Here is a 21,081-nt window from a genome sequence, read left to right on the forward strand (position 1 = left end):
TTTTTTTTTTTTTTTTTCTACATAGAAGATTTAATTTGATCCTTGCAAATATCCTACAAGGTTAGGATTTGCCCATTTGACACACTGGAAAACTGATGCCTGGAGAGGGAAGTAGCAAATCCTGCAGAACAAGAAAGCAGAGCCCCTCCTCTCAACTGCTGGGCAGCTCGGTACCGAATCTATAGCCATGTTGGATTAAGCACACAGCTCTTGCCAGTGTCCGTTTTGATTTCTGACCTTAAGCCTGACTCCATCTTTGTCTTCATTTTTCTTCCTTATTTTTTCTCTCTGTTTATCTTGCATAGTAGACACATTGATAAGCCAGCTCAAATCCTTTTGGAACAAGATGGGTTATAAATGTGCATATTCTCTTACGGGTGGTGATTGTTAATCATTTCATAAGGTCTCCTGGGAAGGAGATATTTGCAGATTAGCCAATAGCTTCTTTTGTAACCTTGGACACACCCTATTTCCTTAGGGGTAAAGTGAGGGTGTGGGTTTGTAGGGGTTCCTGGGAGCCTGCAGCTCTGACGGTCCAAGTATGCTTCTATTACCAGCCCTGTTAGAGTCACACTGCTCCATTCGAGATAAAATAAGATATAAAAATCAGGGTTTTTTTCTAGCTCTGTCTGCACTTAACCAGTAGTTCTCAGCCCAGGCAGAGGAGCAAAACCTGGAACCTGGGAGCGTCTTCCTACCACCCCTCCCTGCCCCCCCCCCCAGATGACTACACCATATAAATGTCACCACATCAAGAAGGACATTATTTAAAATTTCAAAGAAAGAAAGAGAGTCCATATAACACAGTAAAAGAATGCTATTGGCCTACTTCCTCTATCTCGGACATAGCCAAGAACCTGGGAGTCAGTTTTGAACCACAAAAAAACATCACAGAACACATGCTCTCACACTCATTCCCTGGGGCCTGTGTCACTTATGTGCTCTTGTTTTCTGCACAATTCTAGCATATTTGGTTTTCTCGTTTTACACCTGTATGGGACCATATGGAGCCAATGAGAATACAGGGTAAAGGACCGCTAATGAAAATTCCATTCTATAGCAGCTCTCGCCACATTCGGTGACCCTAAACTGGCTGATGGCTGCCACTGTCTAGTGAGGGTTTCTCTGGCTTTCTGTTATGAAAACTTGAGATTGTTTAAGCAATTCGCACAAAGAGACTAGGACTTAAGGAGCATTTAGAAGTCACAAAGTGGCTCAGAGGTTATCATGCTTAATCTGCGAGCACAGATGCCAGCCAGAGGCACCTGCAGGTAACACTTGAAATGAGGTGATAAGAGGTGCAGGGTTGGGGGATGGGGCAGGTGCATCACAGAAAAATGCTCACCCGAAAATGGCTAGTGAGGAAAACAGGGTACAAGAGCTGCCTTTTATAACAGAATCCCAAACACATAGTTTTCTTCAGTGTGTGTCTATTACAGTGGTACCTCGGTTTTTGACCGTCTCCATTGACAAACAATTCGGTTGATAAACGCCATAAATGTTATGGATCTATGGTATCACTAGATAGTAAAATTCATGCTATATTTGCAGTTGTAGGGGTTGATTTTAAAGGTCTGGAATGGATTAATCCGTTTCTATGGGGAAACTGTACCTCAGTTTTTGAACATTTCAGAACTCGAACGGTCTTCCGGAACGAATTATGTTTGAAAACCAAGGTACCACTGTACTTTCAAAATCAAGAAATACAAAAGTTTTATTTTCTGAAATGAAAGGAAATATTAGACCCAAGAGGACTGTAGATTCAGGAGCAGGAACCCTCTAAGAACTGAACAGGGTGGATTTTGGAGACACCCTGGAAGAAGGGCAGATGTGGGGTCGCCCTAGCTCGTGGGACACAGTGATAGCCACAGTTTCCTGACACCCCCCTCGCCCCCCACCCCAGAGAACAGACCCAGGACCCTGAGTGCGGACGCAGTGCTGCCCCATCCTGTGGAGAGGAGCGGCTCTCTTGCCTCGTGTCTACAGCTCACTGGGGCCTTTGTGAGGGGCTCCCCTCAGCCCCAACAGACCGTTTCCTCTGGCCTTGGTTGACCTCATGGCTGTGCAGCTGGAACCCTGACCCCGGGTCGTGCCTGCTTGTTAGGAGCCCAGCTGACAGGGCCACACATCCAGCATCGTGCCCGGACCCCTGCAGGCTTACTTGGAACACAGGCTGCATGCTGTGCCCCAGAGTTCTCTCAGACTCTGCGTCTGGCTTTGGCCTCTGGACTTGACGAGACTTGCATAGTCCCCCCGCAGGTATTTCCAGCCATCACCCTGAGCCACAGCCGTGCCCCTATCCACCCTCACCTTCCCAGCTCTGTCCTAGGGGCTCACTGTCCCTCCTGCATCCTATGTTTCATGCCTTCCAGGCCCTACGGCTTCCAAAGTCAAGGTCAAAACCCAAGAGAGAAGAGGAACTAAAAGGGCCACCAATTTTAATCAAAGGACCTTGCCCCACCTTCACCTGAACCTCACAACAATTTTTGAGGCTTTGACCTCAAAGACTATAGCCAATTCCAGAAAGACATGGGTCATACCTCTGATTGTATCCTGGAGTGAGTAACTCAGGGTAGACTGAGTCACAGCACTGTGGCCACTGGCTAGTGGCCAGTGCCTCCCTCTTGAGGGTTTTTGAAGCCGACGCTTTAGATTTGGATCATTTATCATCTTGTGCTGCCTGACATACAGTTCATGCTACATCTGTGTTCCCTCCCTCCCTCCCTATTTCCATTCCTCCCTTTCTTCCTCCTTTCCTTCCTTCCTCCCTCCTTTCCTTTCCTTTCCTTTTGACCATGGCATTGAGCTTCCTGAGTCTTTTCCAGGCCCCAGTCATCTGGTGGCCCCAACGGGGAAGCCAGCACCTTGCACCTCTGTGCCCTGCGTTGCCCAGCAGGAGGCAGAGAAGCAGGAAGCGTGTGGATGCAGTGTAGCCCCCAGCTGACCTCAGGCAGGTGGTCTAAACCTCCTTGGACTTCAATAACCCTAAATGGACATGCTGATCCTGACCTTGGAGGCTTGTTGTAAGGAGGAAGTTTCAAACATGTCTGCAAAGCCTTTTGTATATTGTCTGACTCATGTTAGACGCACAATAATTGGGAGGTATCACTGCAACTACTACTATTACTAATTTTTTTCACAAATGCAGGCAATGAACCCGGATAATTTCAAGTTTAATATATTCACTACACTATCCCTTTAAAGGCAAAGAGAACAGTAAAGATATTCAGGGTCCTGCCCTTTGGGGAAGACCAAGATGGGATTGACTACCAACTGCAGGACGACTGCTCTCAAAGCCTGTGTCTAGCGAGCCCCAGCTCCAGGACCCAGTCTGCCTGGCTTCCGGTACCTGCTATCCCACTGCTACGTGAAGGCACCGGCTTCAGTGACTTCATATCCCTGGGCCTCCATTTTCTCTCCTGTAAAATGAGAGGTATAGTACGGCTCCCAAAGTGCCAGCAGTGCTGAGAAGTAAACAACGTAATACTTGTAGAGCGCTTAGCACAGTACCTGACACCCACTAAGTGCTTGAAAAGGGCTCCTGGGATTTTTTTTTCAAGTGTGTCCCATCTTACGCAAGAGATGGCTCTGGAATAGTTGTGAAACCAAATCCCTTTTTCCCACTAACTGATTTGTCACTTTATGAAGGCTTTATCTTTGCCTCCGATCATCTGTGGAGGGGTGACTCTGAACCCCTCAGCACCCCGTCTACCATCTCCTCCCAGCACCTTGCACCTCTGTGCCCTGTCACACAGTGGGAAAAAGAAAACTTAGGTGGCGCAAATGATACCTCTTCATCTATTTACTAAATGTAGATTTGTTCACCCTATCTATCTATCTATCTATCTATCTATCTATCTATCTATCTATCTATCCATCCATTAATATCTATCTATCTACTCTCTCTCTCTCTCATATATCTACCTATCATCTATGCGGAACCATCTGTAATTATTTCTTCTCTCCTTTCCATGGGTAAAAAATACCGGGGGTGCCCCCAAAAAAATGTATACAAGTGGGCACTTTGGACAACATTGCTCAAGCAGTAGTTCACCGTCATCAGAAGTGTCTGGACGCTGATGGTAACCACTTTGAGCACCTCTTGTAATCGCAGACGTCAAACGGGACTTGTATTCATCTTTTGTTATCGGTATATGTTGAGTATAACAATTTTAATACAGTTGTCCTTTCTTAAAATGTGTATGCAATTTTTTGGCACCCTTTGTATATATAACTCATACAAAAAACAATTTATATTTCTACTTGACTTCCACCTTTCATCTGAACTCTAGTCTTTGAACTCTTGGTGGGAGGGTCAGAAACTTTTTTGAAAATCTGATAAACACGATGGGCTATCTCTCCAGAAAAAGGAACATGCTCACAGACTCTTACGTTACAGATCGTGTAGCTGGGGGTGTTAGGGTCCTCTGAAGCCAACCAGGACACACTGTTAGGGACCCTGCTGACGCCAGAGCCCAACTTTCCCATGGAAACAACTGGTGTCCCAGTAGCAGCCGATGGCTAGTTAGGCATGTGTTCACGGGCCCCCATATTTGAACTCCCTAGTGTGGAATGCCAGGCCCCAACCACCTTCCCACTGTATATCTGTCCTCATGGGGCGCCCACTGCTCTGGCCAGTCTGGCTGGCCTTGTTCCCTCCCATTGGCTGTCGCCTTTGTCCCACTGCGTCCCCACCCACTTATCAACATCTAACCCACAGTTCAAGTATGTAATGACGTCCTCTGAGGGATCCGAAGGAGGTTCACAGAAGATATGGAGCTTGAGCAGAGAGAGGAGAGGCCCCGGTTTTAGAGGCAGAAAAACAATGAAAAGCACTGAAACGTGAGCTCCAGGCGGGACTGAAGTCAGAGCTGGCAGGGAGAGTAGGACAGAGAGAGAACAAGGCACCAGGCCTAATGTTTCCCTTCTTCCTGGATGGAGAGCAAGGAAGCCAGCAGCGGCCAGTGAATCAGAAATCCCCAGGTTCATGTCCCAGCTCTGGCATAGCATAGAACTGTGTAGGTAACTTCAGACAGGTCATACGTCCATCAACAATCCAGCCTCGATTTCCTTATCTTTCAAAGGTGGGGTGGAAAGGCTGGCAGCGCTGGGGTGAAATTGACACTCTTGAGCGTTGCGGGGGGGGGGGTCACCCCAAATGTGCAGCCTTTTTTGGAAAATGCAATGTAGCACTCTGTGTTAGGAATGTTCACACCTCTTTGATCCCTTTTCTGAGAATTTAAGGCAATAATCCAAAATGGGGCAAGTATGCGTAAGGATGTCCACCCCCTTACCCATAATATAGAAAAACCCCAAGTGTCCACGAGTAGGGACTGGTTCAGTGAAATGGGGTGTTCACTCAGTGGGAGTCTATGCAGCTATTAAAAATGGTTGGTGTGGAGAACATGCTTACGGTGCAATCCGGCAATTGGGAAAACTCCTCCTGCTCTCCACGCCCCCATCCCCAGCTCTCACCTGAAGGACCTGGGTCAGTGACAGGGGCTCGTCACAGCCCAGACTCTCAACCAAGGACGACTAACTGGCGAGGTCACACCGGCCAATTACTGATTACCACGACGTCTGCCACGTCCGCATGCGTGCCCTAGGAAGTCTGTGTAAATGGAGATTTGGGGTTCAGATTCTGATTCAGAGGGCCTGAGGGGGGGTGGGCAGAATCTGCATTGTAGCCATCTTTCCAAGGGCTTCTAGCAGAAATCCATATTCTGAGAAACATCACCACGCTTCCATCATTGCCCCCCAAACCCCCAATACCCACACAATTCAGGCTGTTGCACCTTTTCTCTTTTTCCGTGAAACGTAAAGTCTTTCTCCAGGACTACAAACTTACATTTGTCCTAGAACTTACTGCTAGGTGAGCCTGCTAACTGCGCCAGACAAATGGCTCTTTAGTCTGTGCTTTGAGATGCCCCAAACCGCTGCTACAGCCTCACACGAGGGCCTGGTCTAATGTTTTACTTGCACCTCTGTTATGAGGAACAGGTCTTACCTTCTGTCTCACTCTGGTTTCTCCTACTCCATTCAAAGTCCACAAAATACTCTGAGCTACCTTCTGCGCCCCAGGATTGACACGGACTTTTCGAGGTGGTCGGTATGCCCTGAGCTCACGTCCCGGCTCTGAGCGGCCATTCTGTACTGACCTGTAGGATTGTTGAGGGCTAAAAGCAACAATGACGTGAAGCTCTTAGCACACGGCTCGTGGCCATGATAATGATGATGATTTCCCCGTCCTTGGGAGTTAACAGGGAGCCTTTTCTTTGATGTGGTCATTGTAGGAGGCCAAGGCCCTTGTTTGGATCTCCATAGTGGCCTTCTGTTCTGCCCTGTAGGGTGTCCTCCCTACCAGCCTGACCTTGAACAGGCAGTTAGAGAAGACGCTTGTCCGAAGGCTGTCAGCGCCCTGTTTGCTGCTTCATCCAGCAGAGAAACTGCTGGTGCACAGCCTTCCCCAGCTAGCAAGCAGCCTCCCAGCCCAGCTGCCACCCGTCTCCTCACCAGTCCTCCCCACACAGGACACCCACACGAGGATGCCTGCATGTGTGCATGCACACACACACACACACACACACACACACAGCCCTGCCCTCTACTTCCCCATCCCTGTCACCAGGGAGATGTCAAACACCAGGGAGGGGGCAAGTGGGCACTCAGAAAGTATCATTCTGCCCAAAGGTTCCCAATGACCTGGTTGGGTAATGGGGCCCGCACACATTTTCAGGGAGCCAGGAGGAACAGGCCACCTTTCACCACGTTTACCAGAGGAAACTGGGTAAAGGCCAGAGTTTGCAGCTCAGGTAGCCTGGACCTCAGCTCCCCGGCTGCCTTGACCCACAGGGTCCTGTCTTACAAGTGTCACTTAATATTAGGTGAGTTAGTCGTTTTTGTAGGTGGAAGTTCTTGGTTTTAAGTTTTCTGTGTATAAATGTCCCCTACACAAACACATCTCTAGAAGCACGGAGTTCAATCCTTTTGTGGCTTTGCAGGTAAGTCTAGGTATTTGTGCTGAGGAAGGGGCGGGGACAGCACTTGGCAGGGAGTCCGGAGGCCCATCCATGGCAGTGGTGTGACCTTGGGCAAGTCACCTCCCTGTCCTCAACCCCATTTCCTCACTTCACATGGGAGCTATAATTTCTGCTCTCCCACTCCCTCAGGATGGGGATCAAATGAGGTGAGAGGACACTGGAGGTGACAGCAGGGTTTCTCTAAGGAGGGGACTGAGGGCTGGTGACTTGGCCTCACCCACCTGACTTCCTGGTAGATGGTTATGTTCAATGTCTTTTTTCTATTAGAAGGTCAGCTCTAAAAGGGCCAAGAGATGTGTTCAGCACTTTATAGCCAAAGCCTAGAGTAGTAGGGGGCATATAAAGACAGTCAGTTCACACCTATGAAGGGAAGGGAGGGAGGGGGAAGGGAAGGAGGAAGACGGGAAGGAAGGAAGGAAGGAGGGAAAGAAGGAGGCAGTGAGGGAGGAAGGGAAGGGAGGGAGGCGGGATGGAGGGGAAGGAAGGGAGAAGGGAAGTGCCTCCCCTGGCTGGTAGTGCCGCCCCCTTTCTGGCCACCGCCCCCTGTTGGCCAGGTCCTGCCTGAGCCTTTCCCGCTCCTGGGCTTCCAACCTGCCCTGGGGTGGTGGGCCCAGTCACCCAGAGCCCCAGCTCGGCCCAGCTGAAGCTCCCGGCACCCTCCTTCCTCCTGCTATGGGTGCCTGCCTGCGTCACCGGATATCATCTGGGAGGAGGGTGAGGCCTTGGCAGCACTGGGGCCCTCAGGCTGTGAGCAGAGGGCTGGGACCCTGCTCCCTCGCCCTGTCTATTGTGCAGCCAGCCCAGCTCTGAGCCCTTCCCCATGCCCCAGCTAGGCAGGGTACTTTCCCCTCACTTCCCCTGCAGAGAACAATCCAGTGCTCTGGGTGCTTAGCCAGCACCTCAGGACAAGCTCCAGCTGGTCCCCAGTGCACCTGAGAAGTGGGAGGCGGGCGCAAGTACCAGCCCCCCCCCCCGCCCCCCGGGCCTCGCCCTTGCCCTCCAGCTGCCACAGGATGGTCCAGGAGATTGGCAAACTGCCAGCGGGTTCCAGATGACTGGGTCTGCCTCCTTAGGACACAGTGGCAGTAATATGTGTAGCTTGGCCACCGAAGGACTTGGATAATCTTTGCCACCATAGAAAGGGACGTTGACACCTAGCTTAGACTCACTTGTGGCTCCTCTTTTCTCCACACTAGACAGCTGATGAGTTGTTATTTCAAATCGTCATTTTAATACGTTTCAGTCCAATCTAATCTGTGGATCAAAGAGCTAGAGTCACATGATTACAGTCAGGTCCCTTGTGACAATAGTACCAACAGAAGACTTCAGAATAGTGAGGGCTTGGAAGCTAGAGGAGCACGAAGGAAGCGGCGGCTGAGCCCCTGGGCGCTGCCTTTTCCTCTTGCTCCCGCTGATGGAGTTTCCTGTCAGCCGTCCTCAAAATACGATTAAACATTTGTCGAGCACCTAAGACGTGCAAAGGGGGATGTCAGCGGAAAGCGGTGTTCTATTCACGTTACTGAGGCAGGAGGGGGCGGGGGAGACGCACTGAGACAGGCCAGCACTGAGGCCTGGCTAAGGTGCTGCCCTTAGGAGTGGCCTTGTCCCCTCTGTTTCACAAATTTTCTCTAATATGGAAGAATTGCATACACATACTTTTTGGAATATATTTCATATATGTTAATATTCTCTTAAAAGATATGTATCCATATATGTACATTTGTAAAAGAATATTAATCTCACTACAGTTTTTCATCCTTAATTTCAAAGGTCTCCATCCTGCCACTCACTCATTTTTTTAATCTGGGTCAGTTTCCTTATCTGCAAAGTGGGAATTAAAAAATCCCTTCTCGGTCCTCTCTTGGGTGGTCACGCAGGCCAATTAGGATAAGAGGTTTAGAAAGCAACCAGGGGATGGCACGCATCGAAGGTGACATCATACCTAGTAGCTGGGGTGGAAACCCCCAAACAAAATCAGGCCTGACTTGGTCTTGCGCTGGTTCTGCCCAAGGTAGGAACTACTTGCTCTGGACAAGCCTCAGGCTGGCGTGCTGCGGGAGCTGAGGGGCTGGTCGTGGCCCTGAGAACGCTTCAGTCCTCACAGGCTGATTAGTCTAAAAAGTCAGCAGGGCCGACAGCAGAAGCAAAGCCCCTCAACGCCATCTCATGCGCATTAGGGCCAGGATTCTCTTCTTGTCAGTTTAGGGTCACATGCAAGTTCTCGGAGAATGAAGGCCAGCCTGACTTCAGAGCACCAGACCCGGCCAGGCTCTTGGTCATCAGCTCATCCGTCGTCCCCCTTTACAGAGGACAAAGCTGAGAATCTGGGGGGCGCATGGGGCATCCCCAAGGACACACAGCCCTCCAGCGATAGAGCCAGGACTAGATCCATTCTTTCTGCCTCCCAGATCTGGGGTTCTCTCAACAAACTGTTCGCCCCACCTATTGCCAGGGGCCTGCTGGGTACCAGGTGTACACAGTTAGGTCCCTGCCCACGACCAGCCTCTACTCTAGTGGGCGGGACAGTCAAAAACTCATTCCACGGAAGCATGCAGCTAAAGTGTACAAGTTGCAGGAGTGTTTTGATCAAGGGTCTGAAATAGACAATGGGGGTGGGGTGGGGGCAGAGGTTGTTAATTGATCTGTGGAGGTCAAGGAAGTCCCCTCTGAGGAAGTAACATTTCTGCAAGACCTGCGGTGGTGGGAGAGCTTGTCAGGCCAAGGAATCCACACAAGTGAAGTCCCACAACAGGAAGCAGGAACTCGAGGTCTGCCTGTGACTGGAGGCTGGGGGCGCAACGCAGGGGTGAGTGTGCAGACAGAAGCAGGGGTGTCGCTGTGCCTCGTAAGCCACGGTGAACAGCTTAGATTATATTCTCAGTGCCCTGCGACACAACTAGATGCACGTTTTAAGAAGATGACTTGGGCAGCCGTGTGGCTCTGGGCTGAGGGAGCTGGACAGGAATGAGAGCAGGGGGCCCAGCTGGGAGGTCCCTGTAGAAGTCAAGGTGAAAGTGGTGGAGGAGGTGGCAGGAAGAGGGCGGATTGGAGATCTACTTGGAAGATCCGCCTGGCAGATGGATGGCTTGGCTGGGGCGGGCGACGGGGCGGGAGGGAGAGGGAGGCAGCAAGGGAGACTGAGTTTGCAGCTTCAGGAACACGCAAGCCCAGTCTGTGGGCATTTTCTAGGGGAGGTTTGATTAGTGCTTTGCCAAAGCCCAAACTTACCTCAGCCTCCTCGTGGCTAGTAAGAGCCTCTCAGTTCAGTAAGAGTCATTACTTTGCCTGTTCAGCAGGAGGAGAAACTGAGGCACACATTGGCAAAGCAAACTGCTCCTTAGAGAACCAATTGTAGGAACTAGACAAAGAGCTAGAGCTGAACCCCCGGGGTGGGGGGTGGGACGGGCAGCTGTAGGGCAGGAGTCCTAAAGGCCCAGGTGTCATGTCCACTTTTACAATTTATCAAGGCTTCTGACCTTGAATGAGTGACAAGACCTCTCTGAGCCCATTTCCTCAGGAAATGGGGAAATTAGAGAATCTACCTCCTGGGGTGGTTTGCAAGGATTAAGTGAGGGTTAGACCCTCAGTAGATATTAGTTATTACTATTTCTAGATTTTACGGATCGTCTCTGTACCCGCCTCGCGATACAGGCACATAGACATTCTGAATACACGTGCGCTCCTACAGAAGTTATCCAGGTGCCTACGTCACAGCTGACGCCCAGCCTCCAGTAAGGTTTCAGGTGAAGGCAGTAGCAGGTTTGCTCACTGTGATTCTGTTTAGCTTCTGAACCAGGCTTGGTAGTTGCAGCGGGAGCTTTTATCCTCTCTGGAACAAGAGTTGAGTTGTGGCTTTGGAGGCAGATGTGAAAAGCCAGGCGCCTGTAAGCCAGCTTGTTTCCCAGAGCTCTGACTGACCTGACCCAGGAAGAGGGGGTGGGGTGGGAAGGAGAGGGGAGTGGAGGAGGGTGAGGAAGAGGGAATAGGCCAAAGAGGATCTAGGAAGGGACCACATCCCAAAAGGAAATGCACAATAACAGATCTGGAGTCTGGCCCACCCAGAGCCCTTTCTGTGAGTGGCTTTGGGAGCCTCTCTTGGTCCCCTCTCCCCACTCCACCCCTCTGAGACTCTTTTATGGTCCTATTCCTAGGAGGCAGCTGGCAGGGGGACTGAGAACAGGGAGGCGAGGTTGGAGGGGTGGTGATGCAGGGTTCCCCACTTATTGCCCAGAGCTTTTCTGAAGGGTGTGTCCCAACAGGGCACATACACAGTGATTAAGGGGGAGGAAAGAATGACATTTACTGTCCACTGTGTGACCCAGCCAATGGGCTGGACAGTGGCCAGCTCTCCCCAGGCTCTTGGCTGCAATACCGTCAGCCCTGGCACCACCCACTGGCCTACTCAGACACTCCTTCAGGTCCAGGGGTTGGGGCCCTGCTAGGAGGAGCCGCCTGGGGGGCAGGCTGGGCTGGGCACTGCAACTCTCCCCATCCCTCCCTGCAGCCTCACTCCTCCACCACCCCCTCTGCCTACATCCAGTTCCAGCTGGGTTTGAAAGAGGTACTCCAGACCTCCCCCTTTCTTCAGCAGGCCTTGCCCTGCATGCTCTCCTTTCAGCAGGAAGCTGCATCCATAAAACTGGTTGCACCCTGAAGCCCCCAGCTCAATGCTTTACCCAGTGGGAGAACGCTCTAAACCAAGCCAGCTGCCCCCTTCCCCTAGCCTTTACTCCCTGAAGCTGACTTGCCCTCCTGCTCACAGCAGCACAAACTTCTAGGCCTGCTCTGCCTGTCTCCTGGAGCCCTCTGGGAGTGAGCCCTGTCTAGATGGCTGCTCTGGGCTCCGTGTCTGCTCTGCGGAAGGAGCACCCTGTTCCTAATGGACCCCGTACAGTGCTGTAAGGACCCTGCCCCACACTGACCAGCGCCTTGTGCTTTATCTCCACACAAGATGGAAGGCTCGGAGGGAGGCATCCACTACGCCCACCCCACCCACTTCCACCCATTGGGGCAAACCCTTATGGCACACAACAAACACTTCTGGATTGATACCGACTCCATCCCGGTCACGTGTTGGCACCTTCACCTACCTGGTCTGGGAGTGGAGTGTGGAGTTACGCTTGATTGGGTATTTAATTAGTGACTTTGTGAACAAAGGGATTTGACTTTTCATTCTTTGGCTTGGGTGTTCCGGGAGTACGTGGGTTTTGATAAAAAGCGATGGAGTCATCCAATCTTGGAAAGTGTCCACCTGTTCTGATTAAGCGCCTCCCCTCTGACCTTCAAGGCCCGATTCCCTGATGTAGCACACGCCCTCCCCATCCTCCCTGGCTCTGAGCCCCCTCTGTCCCCTCATGCTGCCATCCATAGCCCTCCCGCCAAAGCAAGGGGGGTCTGGCCAAAGCAAGGGGGGTCTGACCAACTCATTCCGGCCACTTGTGGAGACTCCTGTGCCCCCTTCCCAGAGAGAGACCCTTCCGGTCTTCCTGAAGCAATTTTGTCTGCACAGTGCAGGGCGCGCCCCGCAAAGGACTGAATCACTAACATGGGATTCCAGGCAGGGGGCACCTGTTGGAGGAGATACTTTGTCTGCACCATCATCCTGGCGTTCTGCAAACCCGGGCTCTGTCCTTGGCCTTCATGGACTTACAGCCTTTGGGGGTCACAGTTGGCTTCGGGGTGCTTTAAGGCTCATGGCCTGCCCCTGGAAGAGTGGCAGAGGCCACAGAGGGCCGGCCTCTTACTGGTCTCATTTGATTTGTGCTGATTCTCTGTGGCCCACGGGGCAGCTGGTCACCAGGGTAGAAGGACTCCCCCTGGCTCCACCCCCATGTCTGAGAACAGCCAGCCTAGGTACCAAGCAGTTAATGACAGTTTCCCCCAGGTGAAGGTCAGTTCCAGGGAAAAGAGAACCGACAGCAGCTGGAGCCTCCCCTCTGGCAATTTTCAAAAAGAGCTTGATGTGGGGCTTTAAGGAACAGTTTGGGAGAGGGTGCTCTGGCCACACCTCTGATTGGCAGTTGGCCCGCCCCTAATGTGGACTGCGGGATCTCTGGTTGGCATTTCTGAGTCAGTCTTAGAAGCAAGACAAAGCAAAGGAGAGGCTGTGTGATGCGTGTGTGTGCTGAGAGGAGTGTGTGGGGGCCCTCACCTCGGGCCTCATGACTGCACCTGGGCCAAGCCCAGCTGGGCAGCCCTGCTCCAAAGGCTTCCTGGAGGTTTCAGCTTCCTGCTGCACTTACCTCCTGCACTTTATTTGCCTGTTGAATGCTATCTGTGCAGTGTTTGATTTGGTTAAGTTACACGCACGACCCTTTAAGGAGAAAACATATAATTCTAGGAAATTTATTGGGCTCAGGTTTCAGGCGAAGGGAAATAAAATTTCCTCTGAAAATATAAAACGCAGAACTGAATAAAACAATAATAATAAAAAGCCGCCCCTGCTTTGAGATAAGTGTTAAGGCATTTTGTGAAACAGTAGAAAATAAATAAATAAACAGGACAGACCCAGGAGAAAAGGGGCGGTTTGTGGGCCAGGGGAATCCTCCACCGCCCTTGCTTTCATTTCAGTTTTACTTTTACGAAAGAGTTTAATGTGCGCGTTATACAGTGAGGCAAAAAGCGAGGCTGGTGGAATTGGCCCTTGTCCCGCGCTCACCCGTACAGGTGGACGAAAGGGGCTGCCTGCCAATACTTCTGGTTGGAGGGAGGGGTGGGAGTGCTTTCTCAAAACCACTCCTGGAATGGCTTAACTCGCCCAGCACGAATCAATGACAACCTCCCGCCGGCTGTGGCAGGCTCCCCTGAGCAGCGCTGCCGCGTGGATTCCCAGCCCGGGACCCTGGCGGCGCTCAGGACACAGTCGGGGCACGAACGCAGCGTCCCCGGGGCAGCCAGGTGGGTCTGCGGCGACATCGGCCGGGAGCGGGGTGTCATCCGGCCTCCAGGGAACCAGGTGGCCCGGCAGTGAGGCAGGGGGTGGGGAGGAAGCCCTTGCGGGCTTCGGGGAGAGCTCGGAGGGGCGCCCGGCGGCTGCGCCCCGACTCCAGGCGTCGCCGGCGGTCATTCTCGCTCCGCGCAGCCAGGACCCTCCGACCCCGCGTGGTGGCCCGACTGGCGCTCGCCAGGGTGAGTGGCAGCGTCTGCAAGAAATTTCAAACCTGCGCCTGAACTGTACCCAGCGTGCTGTGGAACCCGGGGCTGGAGCGCCTGAGCTGATGGGGGGCGCAGGGCCACAGACCTCCCAGCGAAATGCGAGAAAGATTCAGGAACTCTGCCTAAAGCAACTCCGCGCTTCCTCATTGCCCGTGGCCCTCGTGGGCAGGCTTTTGGGGATGGGGGAGAGGGAACAACGAGGAGAGCTGGGGCGCTCGGAAAGGTAGTGGTGGATATACATTGTTAGTTTAAATTCCCCCCCCTTACCCCCCAAAGCTTGGTCCTCCCCAGTGTCGGATGCAAAACTTGGAGGGAAAACAAAAGCCATGGCAATTCCTGACATAAGTCGAGGTGCGGACAGGGGCAGAAAGTAAAGGAGGGGTTAGCAGAAGGGCAGAAGTCTCTCTCTACGAGCCGGAGGGAGTCCCGCAGCGGTCCCTGGGCTCGAATTGTCGGGGGAGGCTGGGTGGGTGAGGACCCTTCTCTGCTCCAACCCGGCGTGTGTGGGCGGGGACAACTCCCTCCTGGCGGTCGAGTCAAACTGGAGTCTCCCGGCTCCCAAGGCGGCCTGGAGGCACGGCGTGGGGAGAGGGGGCTGGCAGGGACAGACTCCGTGCGCCCCCACGTCCGCGTCACCTTCCCGCGTGCGCCTGGTTCCCTACAGGCGTGTGTTGTGGCCACGGGGCTAGCCTGGGAAGGACTCTGGAAAGAGCCGGAACACCACCCCCCCCTTCCCCTGTCTCTTGCGGAGCGTCGAGTGCAGAGTGCGGTGGTGGTGGTGGGGGGCGGCAGTTGTCTTCAGGCCTTGGTGAGGGCTCCGGGGACATCTGGTGGTTCAGTTGTCCCAGTCTCTGGTGTCCGTTGTCCTGGCTGTGGATGGGTGGTCAGGGCACGGCTGCCCTCTTTCTTTTAACCCCTGGTACTGGGTTCTATACAAGAGGCAGCCCCATTCCCGCGATTCATTGGCCCACTAGTGGCATACCCCTTCCCATCCCTCCAAACGCAGAATTTTGAAAATGGAAAGGGGTGGTTGAAACAATCAGGCCGTTTCCTCCAGATTCGACAGAAGATTTTGTGGAAGGGGCGGGGAAGGAAGGGCGATGGCCCTGCCAGTTTCAAGTTTCACCTCCACTCTCACTCAGTTAAGTCTTCAGGAGGTTAGAATCCTCAGGAACCTCCTCTGGCTACATCGCCAGGAAAAGAACGTAGCCTGGGTGCCACCCTCTTCCCTTAAGGCCCAACCTGGGTTGAAAGGGAAAAGAAACCTTCCAGAAAAACTGCTGGGGTCAGTCTGTGTTCTGTCTCTCCGGGCATGGTGTTTGGCAGGACGCCGGACCACAAAAGGGCAGCCACCAGTGTCCTCATTCTCCCCATTTTACAGACGAGGGACTAAGGTCCAGGCGTCCAGGCAAGTCCAAAGCTCCTTACACAGAACCACGGGACGCCTGTGCCAGATAGGCCCTGAGGCCTACCGCTTGGCTTCCAGAATGTTATGGAATTGGTAAATGAGGATTCCATCCAACACCTTCTGAGCCCTGAGGAGAGATGCAAACAGAACTCAAGTTTGAACCCCCACTGAGGGTTCAAATAGATGAGGCTTTTACAGAATATGCCAAAAGCTAGGTAGCAAGGAAGACGTCCTTGCCTGAGTACTGGGAGAGCCACTTTGGGACCTGAGAAGAAGCATTTTGGCAGCTAGAGAAGTGAAGAAAGTCTTTAAGTAGGAGGTGGCATTGGGGTTAGCCCTTGAAGGAGGAAGACCAGAAGTGCAAAAGCCTGGGAGTCGCAGAACTAGAGGCTTAACCTGCTGTGTCAGGACTGGGAGATCAACCAGAGAGGGGATGGGCAGGGAGCAAAAGAGACAGGACATTCAGGGGCCGCCTACCCTGTGCCAGACCCGGGCCTTGGCATATATTATTTCCTTTAACCCATGTAACCCATCGGATAGGAATCATTAGCCCCACTTTGCAGATGAGGAAACTGAGGTTCAACAGGGTGAAGTAAACTGCCAACCTAGTTAGTGACAGAGCTGGGAATCAAAGCTACCCATGATACTACACATCTTTCAGAACTGTACACTTTAGTTGGGGAGACAAGAATCACCTTGGGATAATTATAGCATAACACAAAGTAGGATGTAAGTGTTACATATAATATAACCTTTGTGAACCTCAGTGTCCTCCAAAGCAATCATTTATTCGACAACAATTGTGTTGTCTAATGTGTGATTCCAGGCACCACGCTTCGTGCTGGGTGTACATCGGTAGTGAAGACTGACCTGGCCCCGGGCCTCTATCAATGGGAATAGTGATAGTAACAGTACATCCTTCAATGGGTATTGAGTGAATGAAATGAAACGGCATGTGGGAAGGTGCTACAGAAGCATCACTGTGAAGAAAGGGAAGCAGCAGGAGGCCTGGGTGAAGAGTAAGAGCGGGCAGTTGGAATGATGAGCTGTCCCCATGGTGCAGTCACCAGGACCTGTCCCTGGCTCAGGGGGGATGCTGTGACATGCACACGGTGCCCATGAAGCTGTTTGAGCCGCTACTATTCAGATGATCGCTTTACGATCATGGGTTCCAAAATGGGCCTTCAGTTTCGGTCTGACAAGAGCCCCATGCAGCCTCCAAGAGGAGCAGTGCCAGCTGGGCTGAGAACTGCCCCCGAGGGTCACCCTCCTGATGTATTCCTCAGTGGCTATGATGGCACTACCACATTCGCAGGGCTGGAGCTGCAGCTCGGAGCCCCTCATCCTCCCAGCCGGGGCGCTTGTCCATGTTCACAGGATGGGGTAGCAAAACCAGTTCTAGAACGCAGGTCGCTTGGCTGTCCCTAGCATCTTCAGAGCAGCTCACACCAGCCTGCCAGCACGTTGTAGGGCTCACCTGAAAAGACCACGCTCTATCCGTTTCTATCTCCACTTATTATGCCATTTCCCAGTGCTCCTGTCCATCTCCATTTCAGCTGACATATCTGTCCTAATAAAATGGTGTCAGAGAGATCTTTGAGACAGAGCAGCCATCAATATTCTGGGACATTTGGCCTGTGAACACTCCTTCCATCTTGAATGGTGTAATTGGTGTAAGATAACTACCTCTAAAATTAACCATCACTTGGGTGAGGAAGGTGCTCTGATAAATCTTGCCTTGAAACTAAGCCCAAGTGAATGGTGCTCTGAGGCCTGCCTTCTTCAGAATCGACAGCAACTCTTTCGGGGAGGATAGCTTTCCTTCTTCTTTAAAAGAAATAAGAAACAAGAAAAACTCTTGGTCTGAGGTCACGAGATCATATTGCATTTCGTTTTGATGCCACGGTGCCAGAATAAAGGCATTTTGCTGTCAATATCATCGGCCTGATAGAAGCAGTGACCCAGCCACCTGGCTGTCCCGTGTTTACAGCAACGGCACAGGTGTGTAATAGCACGGGGATGTTTGTACGCTCAGGCCTTGCTCTGCCGTACTGGCCTACAGGTTGGGCCAGGGAGAGAACTGTGCAGTTTATTTTCCTTTGGCTGGGAACTGCGGAGATGAATAGAGGGAGGGGAACCTGGGGTTGAGAGATTATTGCCAAGAGCAATTTGGAGTCTCCTTCATATTAGTCAGAGATTGTGTTTTTCCTTTCTGGAGCCACCCGCCTCACAGTAACTTCCACGAAGGATTTTTTTTTTCCATCTTTGAAACTGTATGTGTGCATGTACATGTATGTACGCACTTATTAGTTTTTGTTTTGATTTTTAACTTGCTGGACTTCTCATGACTTAGCAAAAAAAAAAAAAAAAAAAAAAAGCATAGCTTGGGGAATGGGGTGATGAAACAGGCCCTTTATACAATCCATTCTGCATGTCATTGCTTAATAAATTTGAATACTGATAGACCCCAAGGTACCGTGTTGGAGTGAGATGAGTAATTCCTTTGAAGGGAGAGTTTATCTTCAGTGGATGACTTTCCAATTGCAGCATAATTTAACTTTCCCTCGGTACCTCTTGAGTTTTTATTTAGAAAACGAGGAATGTGTGCTGTCTTCTGTCGCACTTCCTTTTTTTCCGTTTGGGAGTTCCTCTCCATCAGGGCCTTGCCTAGAAAAGGACCCCTAAGAGTGGGCCTCCTTCTCTCTCTGCAGTCGTCACCCCTACACCCCTCCACCATTCAGGAGGCCAACTAGTCAGAAGGAAGCTTTCCCCTTGGGGTAAGAGCTCTTCCCCAGTGGTGGCCAGACTCAGGTTGGCTTGGGGTGCAGAAGAGGAAAGCTGGCATCACCGAAGCCTCCCCCTCTTTGGGCAGGAACCTGGGGCGGGTTGTTTTTCATCAGGCAAAAAGTGAGTCCATCCTCTGAGCAAATTGACTGGGGCAAGACCAAGACTCCAAGCTGGAAACATGCCTAATAATAGAGTACACAATCGATGTTGGCTTTTTCAAATTAGATACAAACCAGAAGCAAATGTACACGTGACCCTCCCAAATGATAGCATAGCACTGAACTTGGCCTTCTGGAAACTTCTGCCTTGACGACACACACAGATGTGCACACATATACCCAGAGCTCTTGCTTTTTTGGCTGTGGATTCTGGCTGGCAATTCTATTAAGTTGTTTCTGGAGATAAGAAGGTTGGCCCATTGGTCTTTGTGAAGCTACTGGTACAGACCACTAGACAGATGTAAGTGGCTCCAGTTCCTGCTGACACCGAACTTCCCTAAGCCCCCAGCAAGGCTCGCAGAAGATGCCTCTATTAAGCAGAACCTAAATAAGAGGAACTTTTCTAAGGGTTTTTTTAAATGACAACTTGGAGATGTAATTCACTTACCATCCAATTCCCCCATTTACAGTGTACAGTTCAATGACTTTTCGTATATATATAAAGTTGTACAACCATTACCACAATCAATTTTAGACTATTTTCATCACACCAAAAAGAACCTCTTACCCACAAGCAGTCAACTCCCCCGTCCTGGGTTATCAATAATCTATTTTGTTTCTATATAGATTTGCCTGTTCTGGACATTTCGTATCAGTGGAATCATGTATGTGGCCCTTGATGACTGGCTTCTTTCACTTCATATAATGTTTTCAAGGGTCATGCGCTTCGTAGCGTACGTCAGTGCTTCATTTCTTTTCATAGTTGAATAATATTCCTGTATGGCTATCCTACATTTACTATTGATTTATCAGTGGATGGATGTTTGGGTTGTTTCTGTGTTTGGCTCTTGTAAAAAATGCTCTGCAAGTTTCTATGTGGATATAGGTTAGCATTTCTCTGAGATATATACCTAGGAACGGAATTGCTGGGTCATGTGGTCACTATGTTTTGCCATTTGGGAAACTGCCTGACTGGTTTTCACAGTAGCTGTACCATTTCACATTCCCATCAGCAGTGGATGAGGATTCTCGTTTCTCAACATCTTCACCAACACTTGTGAATAATAGCCACCTTTTTTATTATAGTCATCCCGTTTCCTAAGGGTTTATATGCTCAAGGAAGCAACACCAGGAAATATGCTGGAATCAGCTCAGTCACGTATGTGTGCCGTTTCTTCCGCAAGTCCCAGAGCTCTTACAGGTTTTTCCTATAAGTTTCCATAGGACCAGGGTCCCACGGTATGACACAGGGGTTGCTGCTCTCATTCTGTTTTCCTGAGGAATGCTCAGATGTTCCAGAGAGCCAGCTGGCAGTGGGGAATACGCCCTCAGCCCCACTCTATCAGCCCCACATACAGCTGCTGATGGAAAACCAGCCCCTGGGAAGGAAAGAAATTGGCCTAAAGGGAAATGAATGTGACATTCTTAGACACGCTATTCAATGTTTGAGGCTTTGAGTGGAGACTTGACTAAGATCCTGACCTTCTTATTCCCTTAAATCACCCCTTTGGAACCACCGAGAAAGCTGTTGGGGAGCCCTGACATCTTAAGCAGGTGGCAGCTGGGCAATGCAAGGTCTCCTCATTCGTTTCTTGTTGGGGCCTTGAGTTGCTGGCAAGACCCACTGATTCATCCAAAATTGCTTGATGTGGCTGGATGTTCCATTTTACACTGGTATTTCAGCTCCATGATGAAATCACTTTATCCCATCGTTGTATCTGTGGGACTGACCGGGCTAACACTTTTAACAAAGATAAATTTGAACCAAGTGGTACAGGGAGACTCACCACGCATGAAAGACTGTGCAAGGTTACACAAAATGACCCTTTTATCAGAACTTGCTGAAATCCTGGTCAGTGGCCATTCGGAGGCATCATGTTCAGTGTAAACAAACCTCAGTACCAGAAATCAATTCCAGGAGCTCTTGGAAGTCATTTTCATAGAAGTTGGCCTGCATGGCCCCCAAGAGCAGCCGACATCAGGCTCTGCTACTAATTTACTCGTCACCTTCAAACTTGTGCTTTATCCAGCGCTTCCTAAACCTGAGTGCAGCTTGTCGTCACCTAGGAAACATTTTGAAACATGACAGGTGCCCAGGGTCCACCTGAGAAGCACTGAAGTAGCACCTCAGGGGGGGAGAACAGTCACCGGAGTTGGTTGTGATGAAGTCTGAGAACAGGTTGACCTTTCTGAGCCTCAGTTTCTTTCCTCATAATGAGGAGTCAGATCAGACTGGCGTTCTCCCAAGGGAGTCACTGAGCGGATTCAAGCAGAACAGTTCTGTGTGGGTCTGTTTTCACACACAATTTTATTTGGGCAGGGGGTTCCTGCCACTGAAAACACATCAGAGAGTCCGACTGATGGTATCTGGAGTTCAGCTATGACAATTCTGAGTGTCACAATCTCAGAGGACAATTGTCCCGACTTCTTGGAGGAGGATTTAACAAGGAGTCATGCAAATGGCGGTTACTTGATAATGGAATCACGCTTTTTGAGAGTGCACAGCTGTGATGTGGTAGAATTTGACTTGGCC

At 51.0% G+C, this 21,081-nt stretch overlaps 1 protein-coding gene across 4 annotated transcripts in view; it reads left to right on the forward strand.

Annotated features, from left to right (window-relative positions):
• ZBTB7C (zinc finger and BTB domain containing 7C) overlaps nt 1-21,081 on the forward strand; it is a 325,652-nt gene that overhangs the window by 216,975 nt on the left and 87,596 nt on the right. Inside the window, exon 1 of one of the 4 annotated variants that reach the window (XM_019721306.2) lies at nt 13,818-13,937. The exons of the other annotated variants lie outside the window; for them this stretch is intronic. The gene's annotated coding sequence lies outside the window, so the exon portion shown is untranslated. Of the gene's footprint in view, nt 1-13,817; nt 13,938-21,081 lie in introns of those variants that run through there. 4 annotated transcript variants of the gene reach the window in all.

The sequence above is a fragment of the Rhinolophus sinicus genome, linkage group LG09 (assembly GCF_036562045.2).
Source record: "Rhinolophus sinicus isolate RSC01 linkage group LG09, ASM3656204v1, whole genome shotgun sequence".
NCBI lineage: Eukaryota > Metazoa > Chordata > Mammalia > Chiroptera > Rhinolophidae > Rhinolophus > Rhinolophus sinicus.